Source organism: Ambystoma mexicanum, chromosome 5q (genome assembly GCF_040938575.1).
Source record: "Ambystoma mexicanum isolate Mex_15411 chromosome 5q, UKY_AmexF1_1, whole genome shotgun sequence".
In the NCBI taxonomy this organism is placed as follows: Eukaryota; Metazoa; Chordata; class Amphibia; order Caudata; family Ambystomatidae; genus Ambystoma; species Ambystoma mexicanum.
The window spans coordinates 1,297,838,063-1,297,851,500 of NC_090933.1; the positions used below are offsets into that span (position 1 = coordinate 1,297,838,063).

The 13,438-nt window shown below is 48.7% G+C and overlaps 1 protein-coding gene across 4 annotated transcripts in view; it reads right to left on the bottom strand.

Annotated features, from left to right (window-relative positions):
- LOC138498049 (NFX1-type zinc finger-containing protein 1-like) overlaps window positions 1–13,438 on the bottom strand; it is a 1,106,230-nt gene that overhangs the window by 911,552 nt on the left and 181,240 nt on the right. The window lies entirely within an intron of this gene.

A 13,438-nucleotide genomic window follows, 5' to 3' on the forward strand; every position in this document is an offset into this window, starting at 1 on the left:
AAACCTCGCCTCAGAAGAAAAGGCAGCCAGACCTATTCAGGCCAAGCCAGCAATCTGTGGAACTCTCTCCTGACTCACATATGCAGCATAGAAGACACCTAGGTTTTAGGAAGGCACTGAGAACCTAGCTGTGCCCACCTTCAATCTAATCTTGACCATATGCCCTATATCTGGTCACCTCATCTCATGGTTGTCGCTAATGCCAGGCTACGCTGGGGTGAAAGTTGCCTGTTCAAGAACACAAATTAATAAATGCTGGAAATTAGTATAGTGGGGTGCATTGTATATCAGGTGGTGATGGCCCAGGCTGGCAGTGTTTTGGGGGTGAGGGAGGGTGCTGCTGGGCATGATTACATTGATATTAGGCTAGGATACCCAGACAATGAATGTTTGTTATCCAGGGGATTTGATGCACTACTGTAAAACTGGCTTGAGGTCTAACATATGGATTTGACACCTCACCTTGGCAGCAAAGCTAACAATAGCAGCAGCGTAGAAGCATGGGTACAATTTTAGGGGGGGACAGGGGTGTTTGTCCCCCCCCAACTTTCATGGCACACCATTTTGTCCCCATTCATTTGGCTGGGGCACCTTTTCTTCAGATGTCATGTCCCCCCAAATTTTTCAGCAAAGTTACTCCACTGCGTGGAAAAAAAGCTCCCTCGTTGGACTTTACAACCTTGGTTCCGAGTCCAAGGGGATAGTTTACTAGTTAAGTGCGGATATCTGACATGGGACCAGCCTGCACTAAACAAGTTTGAATTCCACGACAGGGGTGACTCAGCCTTTCATCCTTCCAAGGCCCATAAACTGATTTCCATGGAATTGCCTATCAAAACCACCCATTTTTACACCACTTAGAAGCAGGAGGAATCCAACAGGAAGCACTATATAAGAACACAAATGACTATTATTACTGCACGAGACTTAATGGTAGGTTGAGGACGTGCTCTGCGTAAACCATGCATCAGTTCTGAGCTCATGGCATCTGCTCCAGAACTACCCGGTTTACACCGAGGCAGAAAATTGCACCTATACTGCTATTCATGTAAATGCTCACTAAGCTTTACTCGCAGAGCTTAGCCTAGACTCATGTCTGCCATCTTGAATCATGCTACGCCACCTCACAAAAGTAGCCTAACCCCATGTTGTTTTGCGCATGTCTTAACTGAGTGTGCACCAGGTACTCTGCACGCTTTTTACCCTTTTCCTGTTTGGCACAGGGACACACGGCGAGACAGCTTCAGCATGTAGAGTTAGTAACATGAGGTGAGCCAGGCACCTCCTGACCCTGTGAGAACTGTAATTGTTGTAGAAAATGCTGACTTGCTAGAAGTGTATCTGAACAGGTCTACCTCGAGTTGCAAAGTTTTCTCGCCAAGGCATGAGAACCTCGCTGATGCTCATACACCGTAGTCTGAGAACCATGTAGAACAGGTTGGAGATGCCCTAATACATTGTATTGTGTGCCCCTCACATTGAAGACCATGTTATGTGCTCATATAAAAGCTATGTAAACCAGCAAAGAAGGGGTTACTGTATCATGTTACGCGTAGGAACGGGGTTCTGGTGAACATAAACATGTTTGTCGGTTGCTTTGCCAACTGCCATTAAAGTCCCTGCTGTGTAAATCAGTCCCTGGTGAAAAGGCAAGCAAAGATTGACCCACATAGTGAGGTGGGTGCTGGAACCAAAGGAGGGGAGAGGGTACAAGCAGAAGGTACACAAATATAAAAGGGAAGCAAGTGGAACAGCAGAGTGTGGGTTGGAGAAGTGAGGCCAGGACGTGTGAACATGGGCCGAGAGACCAGGGGGAGGATGGGCAGTGGAATGAGTGCTGAGTAGTTGTTGGTGGAGTTGATGCAGAGTGCAGGTGAGGTAATTATAGTGAAGGCGTGATACCAGTTTATGAGAGCAAAACAGTGAGTGGGGGTGTATTTGTGAGAATGAAGGTAGTAGTGAGGGTAAAGTGGGAGAAAGAAGTAGGGGAGTGAGGGTAGTAGATAGAGTGAAAGGGAGTGGGTGCTAGGAGAGAGTAAGGATAGTAGAGAGGGGTGTAGGAGTGGGATACAGGTGAGAAGTAAGGGTGTCTGAGACTAGTAACAGTGGTGTACTGGGTAGGTATTGCATGCACACTTGGTACAGTAGAGTGAGTAGGACACTATATACCGTTGCGAAGTGTCCTGGCCAAGTGTTTGGTGTGTTACTGGCTTCAAGGACTACCACACATTTGATTTCCATTACTATGCTGCATCTTTGGAGAACTGTGCAAAGCTGAGGAAATTAACAGCATTTTCTGAGACGGCAGATGGGAAAGTGTCCCCCATGTGGTGAAGCAAAGGAAATTGAAGGCTTTTTTCTTTTTCTTTCTACATGCTGGTGCCTATAACGCTGCCTGGAGGCGTTACTTTAAGAGCTTGCTGACCTCGCAAAGTGCCTGCGTCAAGTGTCGGGCCAAGTGTTTTGTGTTCGGTGGCCGGCTGGCTGTGGTTCTAGAGTGTCAGTCGAGTGCACTGCGAGTGCCATGGAAGGACCGAGAGACGGAACATGTGGAGTCGGTGGAGCTTTTGAAGAGCTGCCATTACCAGAATCTACTGCACACCGGATGACAACAGAAGGTACTGTTCCGCTACCCGTTGTCTGTGAAATGCCAATGGTGTCTCCTCTCACCGCCCCCCAATACCAGAACTCACCACGTTGCGAACCTACCACATTGGGCGCATAGTGGTGCTCTTACCCTCCAGAATATCAGAGGCAGTAATGCAGTAGGGCAGAGAGGAGGAGGGTTGCAGGATGGTGGTCACACCCTCTGTTCAATTTGTTGCAGAGGGAAATCAATGGGCATCTTCAAAGTATCTCTTCCTATGCCATAATGGAGAGCACAGCACCGACCATTCATTAATGTTTAAAGTCGCAGAAAAGCAGTCGCTTGTAGACTTGGGGAAACACAACGGAAGAAAATCTTGAGGCGTACCCAAAGCCTTGCATGGGTCCTGAAGCCAGCTTTCTGGCTTCTATCACCGGACTAGATAAATGGAAGGTAGCTGAGGCACCTTCTCAGCCCAAATCCTTGATTATGTTGACCTCATCAACAAACAAGGAACCAAGCCGCTTGCTGTAAAGACTGGAGGGGAGTATCTGTACTCCTGCTCTCAATATGGCCGAGGAAAAGCACAGAGCACCCCAGCCAAGATTCTCTATTTGGTAAACGTGGACGAGCAATCAAGGCTTAAGGTCTCAGGAGGTGATGCGGGCTGGTTCTTAAGTACAGTTTAGTCCCCAAGCACCCACAAAGGAATGTCCACACACTATATTAGTGAAAACACAGTTCTTTATATAAATAAGGTTTCAATTATATACAAAATCACAATAACACACTTTGGGCTCAGGTAAGTCTAAAATGGTAAATATATACAGTCTCTAAGTGGTACCACAATTACTCCTTTGATTCCATTAAAATGCATCAACTGTAGACAGTTTCAAATGGCATACAAATCAATTAATAAAGTGAACCAATAATAGACTTGAGGAGGAAAACAAGTTGGTTAAACAATTGGCAGAATACTGGGCCCCTACCACTAGGCACAGTTCTGTATGAGGATCCCCCACCTGGGCAACCTGTAAATAATGCAATTCAACAAGCCACGTCCATATATTGCCTAAAAAGTCTTATTCTCTTCAACAAAGGTTCTGCCACCTCAATGCACCTGGTATAGTAGATTTATTTGATGGGTCGTCGACAGACCCTTCTGGAGTGGCCCCCTTTAAGGCAGAAGTAACGGATCGTTGATAGTCGTTGAAGAAGGGGAACTTGGCGTCGAGAGACCTTGATGAAAAGTTTGATGGTGTTGAGGTAGCAGCTTCGGTCCGGGCAGTGCTCGTCGACGATCAGTCGTGGATGTCCTGCGAAGACGAGGCGTGTGGTGCACCTCGACAGCGATCGTTCAATGCTGCAAAGAGTCACGGAAGAACTTTGGACCAGCAAGGACGTCGGGTCGTCAGCGTCTTTATGGCCTTCGGGTGGCGGGAAACCTACCGGCGGATTCTCCTCAGCATGTCGGCAGCCCCAACTTTCTCTGGAAGGAAAAAGCAGTCGACGGTGGGGACAAGGAAGTCCTTGATTTCAAGTGTCTTAGGCAAAAGGTGGAGCGTTGCGGCTCCGGTCATCGAACAGCACAGCGGCAAGAGGTCCCCGCGTCTGGGCAACCCGACTCGATTAGCTTCCAGGGTTATGGCGGTCCTCTGAACCCTGGTCGGCGACAATGCACTTCGATGGCCTTGATGTCCGGATGCTTTACTTCGGATTCCTCGGCGGTCCCCATCTCAGGTTGACAGTCTTTCGAAGGCTGGCTTCCAGGGCGCTCTGGCGAAGGTTTAGCGGTCTGCACGATATTCCCTCGTAGGTCGGGGAGAGGTCTCCTAGCCAGGTCCTCTCTCGGATCAGTCCTTGACAGACTCGACAGCTTTCAGATCAGGTCGAAGCAAATGCAGCAGCAATTCTTCTTCTTCCAGCTGGGCTTCAAGGATAAGCAGTTTCAAGTTTCCACTTCAGCTTCTGAACAATTTCCATCAATGAGAGTTCCCCAGATATACTGTTCTGTCTCTCATTCACACTGCTGGGCCAAGCTCAGCAGCCAATCATTCAGAAGGGCATTCAGGCAGCCAATCATGCTCACAGTGCATTCAGGCCATTCTCCTCCCTCCAGACCCTCACAACAAGAAATGTGTATTGGACAAGTACCCAGCATTCAGCACTCCACACTGCATTCATACCAGTTTCGGGCAGGGCTGTCTCATTCATTGTGTTTCATACCAGAAACCAGACACCCATAACATGACGTGCATATTGGTCACACACTCCATTCACCCAGGTCCTACCCCAAGGGTGTACACACAACATACAGTCATAGGGAAGGCTCGAGCCAGTCTGGCCTGGACTTCCCCGCAATACCATATATGGAACTTCCACCCAACAGCCAGTCAGGGGAAGGGACAGAGGCAGGGCTTCCTGGGACTTTGGGAAAACAAGGTAACAGGCAATAGAAAAAAAGAGGCCACAGGGGCAATCTTGTTTCCTATCAGGAATCAACTGATTCCAATGGCAGGGCCAGGGTATCCCAAAATGCAGGATACTCAGAGAACCTGTCAACTTCAGCATGGAACTGCCACCAGCTGATACCCTGCTCTGTGGGCCACCCACAGGTGCCCCAAAACACACTAGGGGTACAGGGTTGCACCCCTACCCATGGGTGCCATAAGGGTATCCCAAGGGTCTGTTCACCATGACCAAAAAGAGGAAGAGCTGCACAACCAGGAGTCCCACATGGACTCCTGGGCAGAAAACAATCCAGAACACACATTAAAAAGGACTACAGGACAAGGACAGGGAGGCCCTGTCCCTCCAATGCATTTCCAGCATCACAGTCTCCCCCCCAGACTGAGGTTAGGGCATCTAATCTCCAACAAGATTGACACCCTTATCATCCAGACGGTAAACATACATTCTGGGAAGGCCATCTACACTATTGTGACTCTTCCCTGGTCTATGCTCAATAGTGAAGTCTAGGCCTTGCAGGCTAATGGACCACCTGAGCTGTTTTAGGTTTTCACCCTTCATCTGCATAACCCATTTTAACTTATGGTCTGTTTGGATCTTGAAGGTAGACCCTGTAAAGAAGGGCCTAATACGCCTAAGGCGCCAAACTATACTAAAACATTCCTTTTCAACAGTAGCCCACCTAAGTTCTCTAACTTTGAGTTGCCTACTGATGAATATGATAGGATGTTCCCTCCTTTTGTCATCTAACTGTCATCTAACTGGGACAAGACAACTCCGGTTTCGCAGGCATCAGTTTGAAAGATTAAGGGTTTGCTGCAGTCAGGCGCACACAACACAGGTGCACTACACAGACTTTCTTTCAAGCCATCAAAGGCACTCTGACAGTCTTCTGTCCAATTAAACTTCCTTGGTTGTTTGGGCAAAGTCAGAGCTGTCAGAGGGGCAGCTATGGTTCCATAGACCACCAGGAAGTTACGGTAATACCCAGTGAGGACAAAAAACCTCACCTGGGTTTGAGTAGTGGAATCTCCCAGTCATGTACATCCTGTACCTTACTGGGGAGAGGTTGGATTTGACCCCCTCCTACCTCACGACCAAGATAAGTGACTTTCCCGTGAGCTATCTGGCACTTGGTGGCCTTGATAGTGAGGTTAACCCTTTTCAAGGCTCAAGGGCTGCAATACCTTATCCAGATTAGTCAAATGCTCTTCCCAGGTGGAACTGTAGACAGCAATGTCGTCTACGTAGGCCACACAAAAGGCCTCCAGCCCAATGAGCGCATGGTTGACTAATCTCTGGAGGGTGGCACGTGCGTTTTTCAACCCAAAAGGCATGACTCTAAACTGGTAGAGTCTCTCAGGTGTTGAGAACACAGTCATTTCCTTGGCATGGTCCGTCAAAGCTATTTGCCAATAGCCTGAGGTAAGGTCAAAGGTGCTCACAAATTTGGCAGCACCTATGGTGTCCACAAGCTCATCAGCCCTGGGCAATGGGTGTGCGTCAGTTTTGGTGACGGAATTGACTCCTCTGTAGTCTACACAGAACCGCAAATCCTTGGTACCTGCATGGGAACTTGACTTGGGGACAAGGACTACTGGACTGGGCCAGGGACTGGTTGAGGGTTCAATTACACCCAGATCCAACATCTTGGCGACCTCAGCCTGAATGTGGTTCTTAACTGTGTCTGACATCCTGTAACATCTGCTTTTGACAGGTACGCTGTCACCAGTGTCAATTTCGTGCCTGCACCATGGGGTGAGGCCTGGTGTCAGCGAGAACAAAGGGGTGTGCTGCCGGAGCAAAGCCCTGCAGGCCTTCTGCTGCTCTGGTGTCAGATCTGGAAAGTGATGCACCCCCTCCACTGAGCCATCCTGATGGTTGCTATGCAGCAAATCAGGAAGGGGCTCACTCTCATCCTCTTCTTGCTCTGAAGCTAGCAAGAGACATGAGACTTCCGCTCGTCTATGGAAAGGCTTGACCCTGTTGACGTGGAATACCCGAGGAGCTACTCCAGGGGCTCCCATGTCAACCAGATAATTGACTTCGCCCATCTTGGAGATGATCCTGAAGGGTCCTGTCCACTTATCTGCCAAAGCTCTAGGCTTGGTAGGCTCCATCACAAGGATCTCCTGTCCTGGAGTCCAATCCACTTGTGATGCTTTGAGATCATGCCAGTACTTATTCAATTCCTGGTTTGCCTTAAGGTTCGCTGTCGCCTGGGCCATCATCTGTGTCATCCTCCGTCTGAGGCCTAGCACATAGTCCCCCACTTGCTTGGCAGAACCTGGAGGGGTGGCTTCCAAACCTTCTCTGTTCAAGGCAAGGGGCCCCCCTCACGGGATGTCCAAAGTGTCATAAATCTCCCCCCGTCTCACCTGGGATCGCTTCTTGCTCTGTTCCGCGGGAGGATTCCTCCTGTGGATGGATCGGGTCTTGTATAGACTCGCTCGAGTCTCGTCCGTCTGCAGAGTGCGTTCATAGTTCCGGGAAGGCCGCTGTTCCAGGATGTCCAGGAAAGTAGGTAGCGGTCGCTAAGAATGGGGATTCCAGGAGTCGAATAGAGGGAAAGGGAGAAGGAAGGAGGAAGAAAACCAGGATCTTGGAAAGAAGATTCGCCGAACAGCACACACACGTCGAGTCACTAGCTAATGATAGTGTTGAGACGTGCGGGGCCCCGGGGGCGTGGCCAATTTATAGGACGTGCCGTGTGCGACGTGAAAGCTGGTGTGAGGCAAGTCGCTTGTTGCGGCCATGTTGGGAGTAACAAGGAATACAAGCCCCGGCGCGATAAGGACCAGGAGGTCCAGAAGGGGCAAGTTCTATGGGTCATGACAGCATGGCTCCTCCGAAGACCTGTTCTACCAGGTTTGCCCGGGTGTATGAGATGGAATCTCCTAAGCAGTCGAGGGGTATTTAAGTTAGAAACTGGTTCCCAGGTTCTCTCGCTAGGAGGGTATCCTTTCCATTCAACCAGGTATTGAAGTCGACCCCGTTTATACCTGGAATCGCATTTTCGGGACACTTCATATTCTAGCTGCTCATTCACAACAACAGGACTGGGTCTGCAGGATTTTCGGGAGGATTGGAAGTAAGGTTTCAATAGGGAGGTGTGAAAGACTGGGTGTATTTTCTTCCAGGAATCGGGTAGCTTGAGTCGGAATGAGACAGAATTGACGACTTCCTTTATGGAAAATGGTCTATAGTACCGAGGAGCCAATTTGTTTGGCCGTAGATGTCGGGGTAATAGTTTCGAGGACAACCAGACTTGATCACCAACAGAATAAGAGGGTGCAGGTCTTCTCTTGGAATCTGCATAGAGCTTACTGCGTGTTTGGGCCTCTTTCAATTGTTCCTTGGCTTCCTTGTGAATGTTGATGAGTCTGTATACAAGAGTCGAGAGTAGGTACTGGAGTGGGATGTGGAAGAACAGAAGGGAAAACGGACGGGTGAAAACCTTGACTGCAATAGAAAGGACTGACCTTGAGTACTGAGTGGTCGGAATTGTTGTAGGCAAACTCGGCCAGGGGTATGAGGAGAGACCAGTCATCCTGAACCTTGGTGGCAAAACAACAAAGATATTGCGCCAGAGTTTGATTTACACGTTCCATGGCTCTGTTGGTTTGTGGGTGATAACCTGATGAGAAAGCGCGTTGGATCCCTAGAATACAACAGAGATGTTTCCAGAATTGTGAGACATATTGAGGTCCTCGGTCCAATATGATCTTGGAAGGAAGTCCATGGAGACTGAAAATATGTACCAGGAAGATTCCAGCAAGTTCTGATGAGGATGGTAGTTTAAACAAAGGTGTGAAATGAGCCATATGGGTGAACAAGTCTATGGTTACCATGATGGTCGTGTACCCTCGGGAAGGTGGTAACTCCACAATGAAGTCTGTAGCAATAAACTCCGATGGTTTTGTTGGCAGCGATGGTTGCAGTAGAAGACCCACCGGTCTCTTGTTATGTTTGTTTTGACTGCAGACAGTACAAGCCTTGACGTACTGTTGTACATCGGTCTTCATTTGAGGCCACCAAAACTGTCTTTGTATAAGACGGAGGGTGTTAGTTATACCACAATGACCAGAGTGAGGGGTATCATGGCAGAGGTTTATTACCCTGTGTTGTAATTTCTGCGTAGGAATGACCAGTGCCTTGTCCTTGAATAGATATTCTTCCTTGACTCTTAGATTCCATGGGTTATTCCTTGAAATTTCCTTCCAGAGGTCAGAGGACTGGGTTTGCGCTCGGATTTCTTCCAGGAGGTTGATTGCTTGAGCTACAAAGATAGTTTGGGGAAACATCTTAGGATACGTTTTGTCCTCAGTGGGTGCGTAGTCTGGAGGTCGAGATAAGGCGTCAGCAATCATGTTTTGTGATCCGGGAACGTGAGTGATTTGGAACTGGTATTGGGCAAAGAAGTAGGCCCAACGGGCCCGGCGACTGTTCCTGCACTCCAAAGACTGTAGGATTTGGAGATTCTGATGATCTGTGCGGACCTGGACTGGATATCTAGCACCCAGAAGTAGGTGTCGCCATTCAGTGAAGGCTTGGCGGATGGCCAAGAGTTCCTTTTCCAGGACGGAATAGTGAGTCTCACTGGGGGTCAGGGTTCGTGAAAGGTAAGCAATGGGGTGTTCCACTCCATCCTCAAGTTCCTGTTTCAAAACCGCCCCCCTATGGCATAGTTAGAGGCATCCGTTTCCACTAGAAATGGGCGATTTGTGTCGGGCTGGGTCAGGATAGGGGCTTGTGTGAACTCTGTCTTCAATCGTTGGAATGCTTTATCTTGCGAAGTAGACCAGATAAAGGGGGTGTCCTTCTTCAATAGAGCTACGATCGGCTGAACAATCTCGGAAAAGGTAGAAATAAACTTCCGGTAGAAGTTGGCGAGCCCCAGGAAGGATTGCACCTGTTTCACAGAAGTGGGAGCGGGCCAAGCCAGTATGGCCTTTACCTTCGAAGGGTCCATGCCAATTCCTTCTGGGCTAAGGATGAATCCTAGGTAGTGAACAGAAGTAACGTGGAACAAGCATTTTTCGGGTTAGGCTAACAGTTTGTTTTCACAAAGTCGTTGTGTTCTTCATGTTTTAGAGGATCTTTGGAAAAAATCAATATATCATCCAGATAGACAATGACGAAGAGGAACAACATATCAGAGAACACCCTGTCCATAAAACGCTGAAAGACTGCGGGAGCATTGGCTAGTCCAAAAGGCATGACTAGGTATTCAAAGTGACCAAAGGGTGTTCTAAAGGCTGTCTTCCATTCGTCCCCTTCCTGGATTCGAATTAAATGGTAAGCACCCCGGAGTTCCAGCTTTGTGAAAATTACGGCTCCTCTCACAGCTTCCAGGATATCCGAAATCAGGGGCAGTGGGTATCGATCTTTGAGGGTGCATTGGTTTAAGCTTCGATAGTCGAGGCAAGGTCTGAGTTCCTTGGTGTCTTTCTTGGGAACGAAGAACAACGAAGCACCCGCTGGAGATTGAGGGTCTTATGGTGCCGTTTTCAAGATTGGTGTCAAGGTATTCCCGAAGGGCCTTTTTCTCAGGTTCGGAAAGGATGAACATTCGGCCGAAGGGAATTACAGCTGAAAGATCTGTACCTATGCCACAATCTTCAGGCCTGCGAGGGGGTAATGCTTGGACTATGGCGGTAGAAAATACATCAGTAAACTCCTGATAGGACTCTGGAATTTGTATGATATTGGAAACCATGAGTGGTGTTTCTTGGTCTCTTGGAGGTTCTTTAGGAGTTATCGAGGAAGGGTCCAGGGATAGACAGTGGGACATACAGAACTCTGAGCCCAGGAATAATGATCCTGCTGTCCAACTGATATACGGATTGTGCTTTTGTAACCAGGGCATACCCAAAACCATGGGGTAATGGGCTGACTTAATGATGTCGAATGTAATCCGCTCTTGATGATGATTTATGGAAAGTTGGATCTCTTTAGTCTGCAAGCTTATGGGTCCTGAAGAGAGGGGTCTTCCATCAATTGCTTCCACCGGCTGCATGGTTTTTCATGTCTCGTACGGAATATTATGACTAACAACCCAGTCTTGATCAATGAAAATTCCCATAGCTCCGAAGTCCACCAAGGTCAGAATGGGATAGGTCTTGTCTTTGGAGGGCGAGAGGAAGGCCTGTAGTATCACCAAACTATTTTGTCCAGGAGAGCTCAAGGATGGAATTGATGTGGAGCAAACCTCTCTCCTGACACCTCGCTCCATCTAGGATCGGGAGCTGGCGTTTCCCGTACGCCGTGGAGGGGCTAGAGGGCATTCTCTAACAGATGTTTATCCGAGGCACAATACATGCACAGGCCTATGTGGATCCTTCTCATCCTTTCTTGAGGGGAAATAGGCCCACGGAAGGCTCCGAGTTGCATGGGTTCCGGATCTGTATCAGGGGTTGGGTCAGAATCGGTTTTAACAGAGGTCTCAAGGGAATTCTTTTGAAGAGGTGTCTTGGTCTTTCTCCTTTCAGCCTTTCTTTCCTGGATTCGAAAGTCTATCTGCAGGGCTAGAGCCATAAGAGCCTGGAAGGAACTAGGACGAGCCACCCGGGTTAATTCATCCTTAATGTCCTCGTTTAGAAATAGAGTGAAACTTGCTTCAGAGGACCAATCTGCTTCCTTGACCAGTTGTTTGAATCTAGTAACGTATGTTAGCATATCCTGGGTACCCTGTCGGAAATCAAATAAGCGTTCTTGAGCACTAAAAACCTGTTCTGGGCGGTCGAACATAGTCTTGAGTGCCTGAATGAATCCATCATAATCATCCAGGAGAGCATCCCCTGAGTTGACTAAAGGCGTAGCCCAGGTTAACGCATTCCCTGTGAGGTGCAAGATAATGAAACCCACCTTCGCCCTAGAAGTTGAAAAATAATAGGGCTTAAAGGTAAAATGCACCAAGCAGGAATCCAGGAATCCATGTAAGGATTTTGCCGATCCATCATATTTGTCCACCACTCCACCAAGTAACACATTGTCCTTGTTAGCGGGGTCGCGAGACAAAACTAGCTGCTTTAGCGCAGCATTCTCAGCCTTTAAGTTCTGTACTTCAGTTGTGAGCTCTTGCATGCCACGCATAAGGTCCTGGACTGCTTTCTCCATAGCAGTATCAGTGTCGGTAGTTTGGCGTCTCAAAGTGTAATAAATCTCCCCCGTCTCACCTGGGATCGCTTCTTGCTCTGTTCTGCGGGAGGATTCCTCTTGTGGACGGATCGGGTCTTGTATAGACTCGCTCGAGTCTCGTCCGGCTGCAGAGCGCGTTCAGAGTTCCGGGAAGGCCGCTGTTCCAGGATGTCCAGGAAAGTAGGTAGCGGTCGCTAAGAATGGGGATTCCAGGAGTCGAATAGAGGGAAAGGGAGAAGGAAGGAGGAAGGAAGGAAACCAGGATCTTGGAAAGAAGATTCGCTGAACAGCACACACACGTCGAGTCACTACCTAATGATAGCATTGAGACGCGCGGGGCCGCGGGGGCGTGGCCAATTTATAGGACGTGCCGTGTGCGACGTGAAAGCTGGTGTGAGGCAAGTCGCTTGTTGCGGCCATGTTGGGAGTAACAAGGAATACAAGCCCCGGCGCGATAAGGACCAGGAGGTCCAGAAGGGGCAAGTTCTATGGGTCATGACAGCATGGCTCCTCCGAAGACCTGTTCTACCAGGTTTGCCCGGGTGTATGAGATGGAATCTCCTAAGCAGTCGAGGGGTATTTAAGTTAGAAACTGGTTCCCAGGTTCTCTCGCTAGGAGGGTATCCTTTCCATTCAACCAGGTATTGAAGTCGACCCCGTTTATACCTGGAATCGCATTTTCGGGACACTTCATATTCTAGCTGCTCATTCACAACAGGACTGGGTCTGCAGGATTTTCGGGAGGATTGGAAGTAAGGTTTCAATAGGGAGGTGTGAAAGACTGGGTGTATTTTCTTCCAGGAATCGGGTAGCTTGAGTCGGAATGAGACAGAATTGACGACTTCCTTTATGGAAAATGGTCTATAGTACCGATAAGGATCAGGAGGTCCAGAAGGGGCAAGTTCTATGGGTCATGACACAAAGAGTAACTCAAAGGGGCTGAAACCAACACCCTCTTGAGGTACCTCTCTATAAGCAAGCAGCAGGCATGGTAGGAGGAGATCCCATTTCATCCTTAGGGGCTCTTCGAAAGCATCTACCATGCCCTTGAGAGTTTTGTTAAATCTCTCAACCAGACCATTGGTCTGGGGATGGTAACAGGTGGAGAACTTGTAGGCTAGCCCACACTCTTTCCACATGGCTTTCGTGTAACCCGACATGAAGTTGCATCCTCTGTCAGAGACAACCTCCTTAGGGAATCCAACTCTGGTAATAATGCCCTGGAGAGTCCTGGCAACCACC